General features: G+C 40.9%; 2 protein-coding genes across 2 annotated transcripts in view; one reads left to right on the top strand and one right to left on the bottom strand.

Moving 5' to 3' along the window:
• The window catches only part of cacna2d4a (calcium channel, voltage-dependent, alpha 2/delta subunit 4a), a 103,764-nt gene that overhangs the window by 27,832 nt on the left and 61,597 nt on the right, over window positions 1-14,335 (bottom strand). The gene's annotated exons all lie outside the window — the stretch shown is intronic.
• lrtm2a (leucine-rich repeats and transmembrane domains 2a) overlaps window positions 10,239-14,335 on the top strand; it is a 28,550-nt gene continuing 24,453 nt past the window's right edge. Inside the window, exon 1 of the mRNA XM_074625018.1 lies at window positions 10,239-11,100. The gene's annotated coding sequence lies outside the window, so the exon portion shown is untranslated. The remainder of the gene's footprint in view (window positions 11,101-14,335) is intronic.

The raw sequence follows: 14,335 nt of genomic DNA, 5'->3' as shown, positions 1-14,335 counted from the left end.
TCATATCTCCCATCCCACAGACCCTGACAAAAATGAAACTCACTCCACGAACACAGAGCCGAGTAACCTTTCAACTCAAACACCAAAAATTGTTGTTTGTGTTTCTCAAAAGCAGCAGTGCTATGTTAAAAAAAAAAAAACAGCCTGAGGAGATCCCGTGACTTTCTGATGGGGAGTGTTCAATAAAACTGATGTTGCCAGGCAACAAACACTCATCCAGCCAATAAAAGGAGTTATGGCAAATTCTGGTCGACCATTCAGAGAGGAAAAAGAAAAGTTCAGCAACAGTTGATTATAACGATGTTTGAATAGAAATCCTTGACGTCTGAACACGCACATGCCCGCATACGCACAGACTTCCACACATGCAAAGTCAATGGATGCACCGGCACATACAGGAAAACATAGAAATGTGCACTCGGAGAACCATTTAAAGACTCAACTGTATGCACATACACAAAGAAACACTCAGGAAAGTACACACACACATACTCAAACACAAAGACCCAAATGGATGCACAAGTAAGGACATCCTGACTATTACACCAGGTAAACAATGAAACTTGACCTCTGACCTTACACTAAAGTTGTTTGTGTGACAACCTCAAGAGAGAGGCACAAGTATACAGACACACACACACCTCTGTGCTGAAAGCTTGCTAACCTCAGAGGAGTCGCCAGAGGCTGCACTGACATCACGTTACCAAAGCAACAGGCAGAGGCCCGGGATTGGACGATAGGATGATGACTCAACCTCCCTCCCTCGTCCTCCTCCTCTCTCTCTCTCTCTCCCTCTAGAAGTGTCTCTCACTTTCTCATGCGCAACTTTTTGAACGTCAACGATGCAGACAGAAGGGGCACGCACGGGCAGAGCCGCATGATATTTTTCAATTAAAAGAAAGGAAACGGTGGCACGTGTCGGGCTAACTAGTTTTGAAATATACACACAGGAATCACACAAACTGAATGAGGCTGCACATTTCTGCTAAATAATCTAACAAGCAGGTAACATGTGGAGCAAGCAAACACTAAACTATAAAAAAAAAGAAGAGAAATGAAGTGATCGAGCTGTGTTAATGTTCTTTTTTTATTATTATTGGGAAAGCTACTGACACAGCTAAAAAAAGGTAGGGAGAGGACTCTGTCGGACTCGTTTAGCTGTCTCGAAGGTGACAGAACAGAAGTGACAGGGTGTTAAATGAGTAGCCTGTTTCTTTAAAATGGAAATAAATGCTGTTGACATTGGGTGTATGTATGTGTGGACCTTCTAAGTCAGCAGAGCCTACCTTAAGCTAACCTAGTTTCACAGCCTTCTTGAGCAGGCCTGTTGGAGGCACGCTCACTAAATCATTCATAGTGGAGAGACAGGGAGAAACATGTTCCTGTGTGTGTGTGTGACTGCAAACTGCTATGCCCTTTTTCGTCTTTTCTGAATGTTTACATGGTAGTTTGTGCTCATAACGGCTGCTGTTTCGTCACACGTCAAAAAACGAAATTAAAGTGGTGACATTTTGAGGCACTAATATGGTGTGAAATTCAATTACCTACTCAATCTTTTATAATGTGAAAGGAGATCAACATGGTGCTGTGTGTGTGTGTCTTTTCGTGTAGGATCACCCTTTTTTCATTACTGCACTTATCCAATTGTATTATGGCAGAACCAGTGGGGCTACCTTTGAGTCTGAGAAGTGAAGCCAATGCAGAAGTGGCCAGCAGGGGGCGACTCCTCTGGTTGCAAAATTAAGTCTGATTGTATAGAAGTCTATGAGAAAATGAGCGTACTTCTCACTTGATTTATTACCTCAGTAAACATTGTAAACATGAGTTTATGGTCTTAATCGCTAGTTTCAAGTCTTCTTCAATACAGCATGATGTTCATTTAGTAAATTATGGTCCCATTTAGAGTCAAATAGACCATAAAGCAGGGTATGCTTTAGGGCGTGGCTACCTTGTGATTGACAGGTCGCTACTACGGCGTTGTCCGGTCTGGGAGTTGTCCGTGTTTTCGTCCTACAATTTTAATCCTTTCACAGTGTTTTTTTCAGTTCATGATTCTAACATTTTGGTCGCCTAAAAATGTAATATTCAGTGTTTGTACTTAGCTCCACCCTCTCGAGTCACTTCTGGTTGCAAAAATACAAGCTCGAGACGGGCACAAACCAAGATGGCAACGGCCAAAATTCCAAACTTGAGGCTTCAAAACGGCAGTACACAAACCGATGGGTGATGTCAAGGTGACTACGTCCACTTGTTATATACAGTCTATGGGCAGAACTTAGTTATCAGAATTTTAATGGGTTAGTTCAACATTTTGTGTTTGTATGTCTTCCCAATGAGCTACAATGCAAGTCGTCAAATACATGTTTAGGTTCTGCAATAAATAGTTCCGACACGTACTGTAACCAAAAACTGTAATTTTGACATTTCTGTTTGCGTACAGGTTAAACAAACAAGTGTTGAATCTTGTTAAACCTGCATTAATTGATTTTTTTTGGCCATTAGAGGGCAGCGAAACAAGCTGTAAACATAACACATATCATCAATTCATTAAGTTGATATTTTGTAGAATGTTGAACTATTCCTTTAAGCTGAAGGAAAGAAAAGAAACATTGAAACATAAAGAGAAAAGTACATCTATCTCCACCTCCCCCGACTTCCCTCTCTCTAGTCTTCTGTTTCTGTCTCTCTAAAAGACAGATGATGCTCGCTCACCTCTCCCCTACTTATCTCTCAACCCTCTTCTTCACCCGATTCTTCTTTTGCTCTCTTGTTGCCTGTCTCTCTCCCTCTCTTTTACATTGTACTCCCTGTACTTCCCTGTTCTCTAGTCCTCTTTCTTTCACCAATTCTCTTCCCACTTGTTTCCCCTCCATCCCTCTCGTCTCCTGTCTGCCCAACGCCACTCTGTCTCTCCTCTAGGAAATCCCTCTCTACCATCTGTCTGGCTGTGATGAATTCAGAGCCTTTCAGAACAAATCAACTTGGCCAAATTAATGAGACTCTCAGAGGGGATAAACTTTGTGTGAGTGTGTGTTAGTGTGTGTGTGTGTGAGTGTGTGCACCTAAAACACTTCATAATCCGTCGACTGTACCACTTAATTTATCCTGCAGTGACAGATAGCGTGTTACGGGGAAATACAACGGACAAGGCTGGCTGCACACATTGACTTTCTTAAACTATTATAGGTCTGGACCCCAGATGGGCCCATTTTTTGGTCGTGCTGTGTTTTTTTAATGAGGGGGAAACACTACATTCACTCTCAGCCACATTTTTAAAAAACTAGGATGTAAGGCAAGTGCCAGACAATGTTTTTGGAGCCTCAAATAACCATTTTGATGACCAATTTCATATGTTTGTAGGTATCACAAGCCAAGCTCAGACTACAGTATATAGAGAGGCGAAGTCCCGCCCCTTATGTTGGACCACCATGGGACCTTATTTCTGAAAAAGATAAGTACAGTAGTCAACAGCAAGAGACATATAGTTGTTTGATCCCGTTGCAAATGCGAGGCTGTAAATAAGGTGAAACATGGAATAATCTGTATAACTGATCACCATGAGTGGCTGCTGGTCCAGTGTATCACTGTTGTTGTGGCAGCTCAAATATTCTCACTGTCTAAAGCAGCCATCTTAAAGGGACACTCACACAATTTTAGAGTAGTATTTGTTGTTGTTTTTTTAAGCACGAAAGGCAGTGTTTGATTTGATAGGAAAAGTAGAAAAAAATGGATTGTAAAAAAAAGATGTATGACTAGTGCAGCATGAGGTCACCACTGACAATGCACCTTTTCCTGGAAAAGCATCACTTTTCCAGGAAGTTCAAGGGTCTATTTTATTGTATCTTTAAATCAATCCATTGAATTCACTTGGAAAATACAGTACATGCTACCTTGTCTACTTCAGGTAAATGATTTACCACGATAGATCAGAAAATATGTTCTGCAAGGTAAAAATACCGTTTTTGTGAAGGGAGTCAGGTCTGGCGGCTTTGAAGAGAGCGATATAGCGGATTCAGTTCCCTGTCCCTGTTTTGACAGCGAGGTAAAGTGAAAATATTCTAAATATAGTGGGCATTTAAAATGATATACATTTTTGTTTTGGTGGCTAAAATTCTTTTTTCTGCTGCTCCCATCAGACAGCCTTTTCCGACAGGGAACTGAAGCCGTTATATCACTCTCTTCAAAGCCACCAGACTCCATTCACAAAAATAATCATTTTACTTTGCAGAACACGGGAGTATACATACAACCCCCCTTCAAAAAATCGGAACTAACCTTTTCAGATATTTCCAAACTTAGCACAGCTAACTTTTACTCAGCTAGTAGTAACGTTCACATTATTTATTGATTTGCTTACTTTGGTAACCTACGTCACTGCTTTTTGCTAACAGCTGAGTGGGTGCTAAATTTCCTTTTTGAAAAAAAACTGAAAAGAATGCAGATGAACATGCCCTTTAAAGCTGAGGAAAACAAGAAAACCAGATATATAGTCTATTATAAATGAACAAAAAGGGAAAAGTAATGGGAATACAATAGGCCATTAAACAAAAGCCTTTATGGAAAAGAAATTGTTTCAAAGCATGAATTAAAACATGATTGATTTCTAATGGAGCAACCCTCATTGACCATATTGACCAATGCGCCATAAAACTGTCTGGTCAATATGAGCCTAACTCACGGATGATAGAAAACACTGATGTATGGGAACAATGACACCAATGACTCCTGGGATGGCACCGCGGACGTATGCAATCTATGCGTGTGTGTGTGTGTGTGTGTGTTGATGGATGGTGCCTTGAAGTCACTTGCTCCGCGCAGGAACTAGTGGTTGTAGCGCTAAACGTGCCCGGCCAGACCCGGCGTTAATACGAAGACTGGAGCCAATTCATCTTCACTGACACTCACCCAATAGCACAGTAAATTACAGAGCGGGTGGAGAGGGTGGGGGGTGTTAAAAAGATAGAGAGAGAACGAGAGAGATAGGGACGAGGGAGGAGACAGAAGTGGTAGAGGAGAGAGAAAGAGAGAGGGACGAGGGCCGTTGCAGAAAGGGGAGAGGCGATATACATCCATATAGTTCACTAAGCAACTTATAATGAATGCAACAGTGGGTTTAAATTCATATATCATCAATATTAGAGGCAACGAACGAGGAGTGCGGGGATTTAATCATGCCTCCTGGATAATAAATAAACCAATACTCCTGTAGCTGCATGTGGAATGAATAAATCTGATAGAGAAATGCAGGGTGAGACTACAATAGCCAGGCAGAAAGGTTAAAAAATACACTTTCTTGCTCCAAACCACTGCCAGTAATCATTTTTCATAACACGTATTTCCTGCATCATTGATGGAACAGAACGGGCCATAAAAGTCGCCTTGGCAGGAGGTGCTGGCATTAACAATGGATCCCTACGCCAGAAGGCCTCGATGCCAGACAGTAAACAGCCCGAAAAAGTGGACACATCCCTTGGAGGACCGAATAAATCAAGCTCACCTCGCGTTCTTATCTGGTGTTAAAAACCTCTTCCCTCTCAATCAGTGGCCGAAGTCTCGAAGGAGCTGCCTAAGGAGCTCGGACCGGTCAGTCTTTACACTGTTGTTTATAGAATTCAACTAACTTTTACAAACTCAGCCAATGAGCGCATTATTTCCAGCATCTTGTGCTATTTACGTGAGTATTTTCTGGTTATAGCAACACTAGAATAGCACTGTAATTCCACATATATCTTTTTACTAAATGCTTAAAGCTCTCTACGCATGATCAGAGGTATTAGCTGTAGAGGCCAAGATTGTTAGTGATTTATGTGATGAACACAAAAAGTCAGAAGCAAATGAACCTGCTGATCAAGACAGGCTTTGGGTGCAAGATGAATGTCCTTTTCATCCATCACGGATTGCTTTCAGGTTAGGTGCCAGACAGCTGTCATTTCATCTGTTGCACGCTGAAAGGTCATTGAAAAATCAAAGTCAAAGTTGAAGCAGATCGAATTTTGAGTGGTCTGCCGTCTCCACTCTCTCCACGGGGAAGCAACGGCACAATCTGATGCAAATAAATTCTCCTGCTGATCATGCATAGTGAGCCTATAAAGATGGTGCACAAAAGTGAGAGAGTGTGTTCTATAATAAGTCTGAGATTTGATACCAAATGTTTAAAAATTGCTTGAAAGTAGAACGAAAGTAGACGAAAACATGGTCAACTCCCAGACCGGACAAAGCCGTGGTAACGGTAATAGATCAAGTGAGAAGTAGGTTCATTTTCTCATAGACATATACAATCAGACTTCTTTTTGCAACCAGAGGAGTAGCCCCCTGCTGGCTATTAGAAAGAATGCAAGGTTAAGGCAAAAAGTAAAGCCAATGAGGACATTGGCTTCACTTTTCAGACCCAGAGGTTACCTACTGATAAGAACACATTACATTAATTTGTAACAACCACTGATATAGCACAACAAAAACTGAAGTAAATAGTAACATTAAAGGTCCCATATTATGCTCATTTTCAGGTTCATACTTGTATTTTGTGTTTCTACTAGAACATGTTTACATGCTTTAATGTTAAAAAAAACCTTTATTTTCCTCATACTGTTGACCTGAATATGCCTGTATTTACCCTCTGTCTGAAACGCTCCGTTTTAGCGCATTTTGACGGAATTACAACAGAATTGCATTAACATTGCTAGTCAACAGCTTGGGTCCAAGTGTACTTCTTGTCAGCTGATGACATTCACATACACTGCAACCAGGAATAAACTGGGGCACATTTATAATGTTTTACATTTAAAATTGTATCAAGGATCTAAATATTGTATATTCGTGACATCACGAATGGACAGAAATCTGAATTCTTGAAACAGCTTGTTTCAAATGCAGAGTTTCTGAATACGGGCTGTGTGAATTTCTCTGTGGATTGAGTGTTTCGATACTTTCACAGTATTTATATAGGACTTAAGCCTGCTTTATAATAAAAAAAACATGAAAATCTCACTCTTTTATAATATGGGACCTTTAATACATTTTGACTTTTTTCAACAGTGTGGGCCTTTAAACATTTTTTCTATATTTGATACAAAGTGTCCTTGAGCCTGGCACTAAATCCTCAGCAGCTGAAAGGTTGCGTCACCATGGCTAACCCTTGTCACTGACCCCTACACTCTGGAGAGGAGGGGGCAGGACTAATTAGAGGACTAATTAGCCCTTTGGGATAAAACACACACACACACACACACACACACAGCCATGACCGTTGCTGTTATAAAAGCAGATGTTCTTTCTACTACAAAAACGTCCTTCAACAATAATAGACAACAAAATCAAACTTTCATGTGGAACAACATATTGCACCTTCACTGCTATTCTAGTCATTCTAGCCAATCATCTTTCATAACTACCACTGAAGAGTGTGTCCTATATAGCCGGCACTGGCAGCAGTCAGCTACTGGCAGCTAAAATGGATTTCTGTTTGCCAGGAAGTACATTCAAGACAAATGAAGCCAGCACAAGCGCCCACATTTGGACAGGAAACCAGAGGACTCATGTTCGGGTTGTATTTGTGTGTGTGTGTGTGTTGGGCAGCTGACCAGTCTAGTGTTTTAATTGGCCTGTGCAAAGCCATGGAGCTGGTGACAGACAGTGATGTGTGCAAACTCAGGAAGGTGTGCAGGTAGATGCTGCTCACTAGTGAATAGAAGGGCTGGATGACATGAGCTGAAATCCAGTTTATGATGGATTGTTATGTTTATTTTGGTACATATTCTTTTAATACATGAATGTATGATATTTCCTGTCTTATGCTGGTTCAATGCCCTCAATAACCAGTTAGAGATTCTGGACTCTGGGCTGATTGTTTGGTTGAACTACCAGTTAGATGACACTGTTTTTTGAGCTATACTCAGTTTATTATGGGAGTCAGCCAGTTTATTTATTTAAAATGTAATATATGAGTATATTCAGATTGGTATAAGACTCATTATGTCAAAATAATCACCTTACAAAGTTGATACGGTGAACTTGATCGCAAAATTACTTATTTACAGCATTAGCGTTCAAGTGGAGTTCCATCTGATGAGTAATATTCACTGTCCTCATTGCTTGGTTTTGGTCTCCACCAAATTCTAATATAATAATAATAAAATTTATTTATATGGCACCTTTCATAACATAAAATCCAGTTCAAAGTGCTTCATAAGAGAAACAAATCAATAAAATAGGTATTAAAAACGGGACATAAGGGGCGAAAACAGTAAAATAATAGCATCCTAAAGAGATAGGAAATATAAAAAAAAACTATTAATAAAAACAAGTTGATAATGGTAGAAACTATTTTAAGATATAAAACCATAAAAAAAGATAAAATAAATATAAAAATAAGAACAGTGATGTTAGAAAAACGTGGCATTAATTAAAAGCAAGATCGTAAAAATAAGGAACTAAACTAAGGGAAGTATATGGCTATATACAGTATATACATCAGTGGAGCTAAATGCCTGTGGTACTGGACAGGTAGTGTACAGCAGGTATATCAGTCTTTTTTGCTGAAAACAGCTGCCTACTGCAGTAAAGCTCCAGTCCATGAGACCAAAACAATGAGCTGAAAGACGCAAAAATGCTCCGTAGACTGGAGGGGAACTGCAGAGTCGCGTCATAATTCTCTGTGTTTGTCACTACGGGTGATACCTTACACTGGAGATGTCCCAATCAAGAGTCCTATAATACTGAGGATGTGACAAGTAAATGGTTACGTACTTATTTTAAGCCATGATGTTTCCTAAACCTAACTAAGAGGTTTTGTTGCCAAAACCTAAGTGAGTGGTTTTGTTTCCCCACTGCTGGTACGGCACCTTCATAAACACTTTATTTTTCACGAGGTGCTCGATCCAAATACTGAAGGTCCTGGCTCAAAGTTATGGATAGCTTATAGGAATGAAAGTTTAACGGGAAGAATGCGACTCCTGAAATTGAAATGACATGGTTGACTAGAGAGAAGACGTATCGCTCTGTTGGAACTACAAAAACACTCGTGGTTGTACGGTGAAGTTACAGAGGGGGAGTTTCTTCCCTCACAAATGATCTTTGGCCGAGTTCAGATGCCAGCTGCAGAGACAGACAACAGACTTGTTTAATGTTGGCCTAAAGTTACTCATGGAACTCGTGTTAATTAGCGACAGCTGATATGATCTGCTGCCGGCGACGTTGCTCATTTGAACCTGTGAAAGTGTCAGCGCCGGCTAAAAATGAGAAGCTGAAGCCACCTGAATGTTTTTCTCCTTGCTAATAATAAAGAGAGGAGGAGATTCGACAGTACATTTGTTAGTACGTCCGGAGATTATTATTACGACTCCGTGTATTTTTGCCAACCTGGGTGTCAGACCTCAGAGTCACTCGCGCCGGTGCGCCCAGATTTTTCACATTCACACGCTTCTCATATGCAGCGAAATGCTGCACCGTTGAGCCAAATGATTCACATGCTCATTAACAGCACAATGTGTGCGTGTGTGTTTGTGTGTTTCAACTATGATTCAATCCATGTAAGGAAGCAGCCAAGTAATTATATGCTGTGTGCAAACAAACACACGGTCCCCCTACCAGTTTATACCCCCCTCTCCACACTCCTTTTTACTCTCCCCCACCACCCTCCCTCTTTGTTGCTGTCTGGAAAATTATCACTGGTGTCTTCCAAAGAAAGCATTTGTGCTTTCTCACAATGAATCCCACTCACAAACACACTAACATTACATTGGCTTCCATTCATTTCTTGAGGATTTACCCTACCATAATACAAACATTTATTTTATTTTACCTTGTGAGGAGGACCAGCTTTTTGTCACCAAATGTGAGTAATAAACACTCTAAAACATGTGAGCACATATGCACAAACATACTCCACACACACACACAAAGCCAGCCGTTACGAGAGCTGCCACAGGGAATAACATGCAAATGAAAGCCGAGCGAGACGTGAGGAGAAAAAAAGGGGGAAAAAAAAAATCGAGGGAGGAGAAAAGCCCATGTGGCAGAGGGAGATTCTCATCTTCACTGAAATCAGCTGATCCCTCCCTCCCTCCCTCTATTGCTACAGCTTTCTATCTTGCATCTCTTTTTCTGTCCCTCCTCCTACCTTTATCCTTTTCTCAACCAACCTCTTCTCTCTCTTTTTACTTTCTCCTCTCGCCCTCCCCTATACCTCCAACTCCTACTCCCTCTTCTTCCTTTCTCTCTCGGCTTTCACTCTTTCGTATTATCACTCTGTATTCCACCTCCCTCATCCTCTCTCTGTCACTGTGGGAGAGCTGCAGGCAGACAGAGGCAGCATACACTAATGTTACTATATTTGACAAGACACACACACACACACATATTCTCCCTGCCACATGCACGACTGCACACACATAGGGGAAAAGAAGAAGAAGGGGAGGAGGTGGGGGCACACACACACACACACCGGAAAGACAGCCCTCAAGTGTACATGCGTGGATAAACACACACACACTCCGACGCGTGCTGAGTGCAGGAATCACAAACATAGCGACACACAGAAGGGCAAGCGCGTGACGCCAGCAACCTAATGCCGTTGTCTCTCTTTCTCTCTCTCTCTCTCTCTCACACACACACACTCCGTCTCTGTTTTTCACACACACTCACGCCTCTCAGACGCACAAGGCTGCGCGCAAGCCAGCGAGCAGGAGGACGGCGCTGGACGCATCATTCATATAGGGAATAGATCGGAAGAAAAGGATTAACTCTCTCCATCCCTCTCCCTCTACGGAACCTCATCCTCTCTTCCCTCCTCTCTTGTGTCTCTAAGCCTCTCTTCACCTCGTTTTTTTTTTCTACAATCCCTCATTTTTTTCCTACACAATCCCTCCTTTTTCACAATTTATTGGTGGGGTTGAAGGGAAGCTTGGGGGGGGGATTGTCTCTATACAGAAAAGGAGGATTATTCTTATTCACTTGACCAGGATCTTGAATATATGGATTTCTTTTAACTGATTTTCTTTTTTGAGATCTTTTTTTTTTTATTTTTGGATTATTTTTTTTGCGAGGATGGCTGACGGCAGAAAGCTATAAGGCTGTTGCTGTCTGAGATTATTTGCTCAAAAGGTAAGTGTTTTGTGGTGTTAGTTCTCTTCTCCTCACTCACATACATACTTCATTTCATCTCTTTTTCACGACTGGAATTAAAAAGATGTCACACAAAGTGAGACAGCAGATGAGGACAGACTTGCCTTTTTTTTCCTTCAAACTAATTGGCATTTTTGACGGGGCCAAAGGTGAATGCTGTGACGAGGTGGATGCTGAAAATGTCAGCACGTAACCTGTTTCCTGGATACACACAACATGCACATTCACTGGGATGTTTGGGGCTGTGGTTTTGGGGGCAAAGCTTGCAGATGTGGGCAGTGGGAGAAGGTGAGAGAATGGGGCGTATTTTTTTTTTAGTTATTCATAATTTAAAGCTAAACACGAAAGAAGTATAGATAGAAAAAGATAGGCAACCATTCAAGTGACACAAGGGTAAAAAACCTTAACACTGTAAAGATACTTATGGCTCTAATATTTGAAAACAACAACATACCCTGCAGGGTATAAACAGTGAATGGTTTGCTCTACAGTATGATGCATATTATAGGGAACACTACAGGGCATTGCTATTTCTTTATTCCTGCCACAAGCCACTTGATTGTAAGAGAAACTTAAGTACTCTTTGTCTGTTTGTACCAAACCTCTTGATGAAATATACTGGGATTTCTTTTAGCATGGCTAATATACCAGATGTACCTCTCTTAGATGTTTTAAAATTGCATGAGGTACTCAAACATGGCAGGTATTCCAGTGAAAGCTGCTCACCCAGCGAAAATGCCCTAAAAAGAGTTTGGGTCGCTTCCTGCTTCTATGCCAAAGTGTCTGTATTAAAGTCTTTATTTAGCTCATGAAAATTAATTCCTACCATATATTTGGCCTAAAAGTTTTAGTAGTAAAAGGTTTTTAATCTGCATGATGCTCAGGGAATGTTTCACAGCCATTTATTTCATAAAAATGTCTCTAAACCCCCAAGGCGTCACAGTGACCTGCAGGTCAGACTTTTGGCCACCACACCAAAATTGCTGCACATCACAGTGCTACTGTATCTCTGGGGAGTTATGTCAGTGTGGGTCTGTGCTATCTTCTGTTATACTTTCATTACAGCACAATAAATATACTATCATTTGCCCCTTTTTTTCTTATGAACTTGACGTAACCCATTAAAAGTCAGGTTTCCACCAAGGAGTTCCAGGTAATTTTGGTTCCCGGGACTACTTTTCAAGGAACAAAAAGGTTCCTTCTGCCCATTGTGTTTCCATAGAAGTCTAAAGACCTGCCAAGATTAGGCAAATTAGTCCGAAAATCAACATGACATGGAACGAGTGCTGCTGGTGGTTACCGGGGTAAACACAATTGTCCTAAAATGGTCCTAAATCGATACTGGAGTATTCTTTCTTGATTTATGAATGAAGAGGTACGAGTTGAAACAGCGGCGCTGTGTGTGTTTGACCAATCAGCGACTGTCATCCTTGTAAACTCCACGCTGAAAGTTCCTGTACTACAAGAAAGTACTACCCCCGATTAGGGCCTTTTTGGGGGGCAAAAAAGCTCCGTAAAATGTCCCTGGAACTTAATTTAGATGGTTCCTGCGGTTGAAACGCAATGAGTTCCTCAAAAGGAAGCTGAATATACACAGCAGCAGTTGTTTTATTCGGCTGCTTTCAGTCTAGTTCTCACTTCTTGTTTCTCTGACCTTCACAGTATGTAATCTCAATCAAGTTGAAACCCTTGATAGCTTCTAATAAATGGTATTCTGTTGATTCTCACTGCGTAGTGTGTGACTGTTTTTTATTTTTTAAATACCTGCTGTAAAACACTTCGTAGGCTCTAACCTTGTTTTAAAACGGTGTGATAAAAGAGTGATTAACTTTCAAGAGCTGCAGCGTGATTATACGATAATGCCGTGGGTGTGAGGCACTCCACCCTGACATCCTCTCGTGTGCCTCTCTACATTAGCTACCAATTAATGGGAATTGTCTGAATGTCCTCTAAGTAATGAAGATGCAACATAAAACCAGAGAAAACAATAATGATCACTAACTACCTCCATTGTTAGTGCTTCAATTTGACATACACATCTAACACCTCAGACTAGTCTGACAAACTGCTCACCAAAGCATTTCCTACGGACATGTGGGGGCAGTCTGGGTGACATTACTGATGTGATTGAACAAATAACATATCTTAAAATCACATATATATCCTATTTAAGTTGAGTTAGTGTTAAAAAAAAGTGAACTTTAGTGTTAGTGTTAGAGTGTGGTACCAGACTACAACACTGAATATGTACATGTAGGTAAACTATAGTAATAATAACAATAATTTAAAATATGCACAATATTATAGTATACAATTAAAATGCCTGTATGCTATGCTTGAACGAAATGTGTGTATTTTTGGACGCATGCACACTTTTACAACGTGTGTGTGTGTGTGTGTGTGTGTGTTTACGTACAGTTCGTGTCTGCACACCCACATGCATGTGTAATTATATATCTGTACATATTCTTGCACCATGTGCCTGTCAACACATGTGAGGCCCTATTTGTCAAGCTATCGGCATGTGCTTAGGTGTGTGTGTGTGTGTGTGTGTGTGTGTCCGGTGTATGGGTGTTGTGTTGCCCCAATCTCTCCACTCTCCTGTGTAAGAAAGCCATTAAAAATTGATTTAGAGGAGCTCGGCTGCCTCACTCTCTTTGTTAGCAACCTGCGCCGTTACACACACAAACACACCTACACAGACACACACACACATGCAAACACACAGACATACAACAGCAGGGATATGCACTCAACCCTTAGTTTTTCCTCTCACCTTGCTCTCCTAAAAATTACGTCCCCCAACAACAAAACTGAATTGTCAATTAGGTTTTCAAGGGAAACATTTCCCCCGAATTGTTTGTTTTTTGTTGTATCCCAAATATGTTTGTCATGATAGTCAGTGGTAGTCCGCATAGGGAGGAGGTAGTTGGATGAGTCAAATAATCCTCCAGGAGACCGCCGTTCGTGACCGGTGTGAAACGAAACGTTGACTTGTTTTAACTTTACGTCAAACGTTAAAGTAACTTAAGTTACGAAACAAATATACTTATTTTAAGCCAAACCATGACCTTTTATTAAATATAACCAAGTAATTTCATTGCCTAAAAATAAGCAAGTAGTTCTGTCACGTTTTTGTTTTGTTTTGTATCAATTCACAACGTTAACCACGTGTTTAAAACTGTGACCGTGTTCCTGGAGAACGGTTCCCTCG

The sequence above is a fragment of the Sebastes fasciatus genome, chromosome 23 (genome assembly GCF_043250625.1).
Source record: "Sebastes fasciatus isolate fSebFas1 chromosome 23, fSebFas1.pri, whole genome shotgun sequence".
Lineage (NCBI taxonomy): Eukaryota > Metazoa > Chordata > Actinopteri > Perciformes > Sebastidae > Sebastes > Sebastes fasciatus.
The sequence above is the reverse complement of the archived record's forward strand: the minus strand, read 5'-3'. Positions and strand labels throughout refer to the sequence as shown.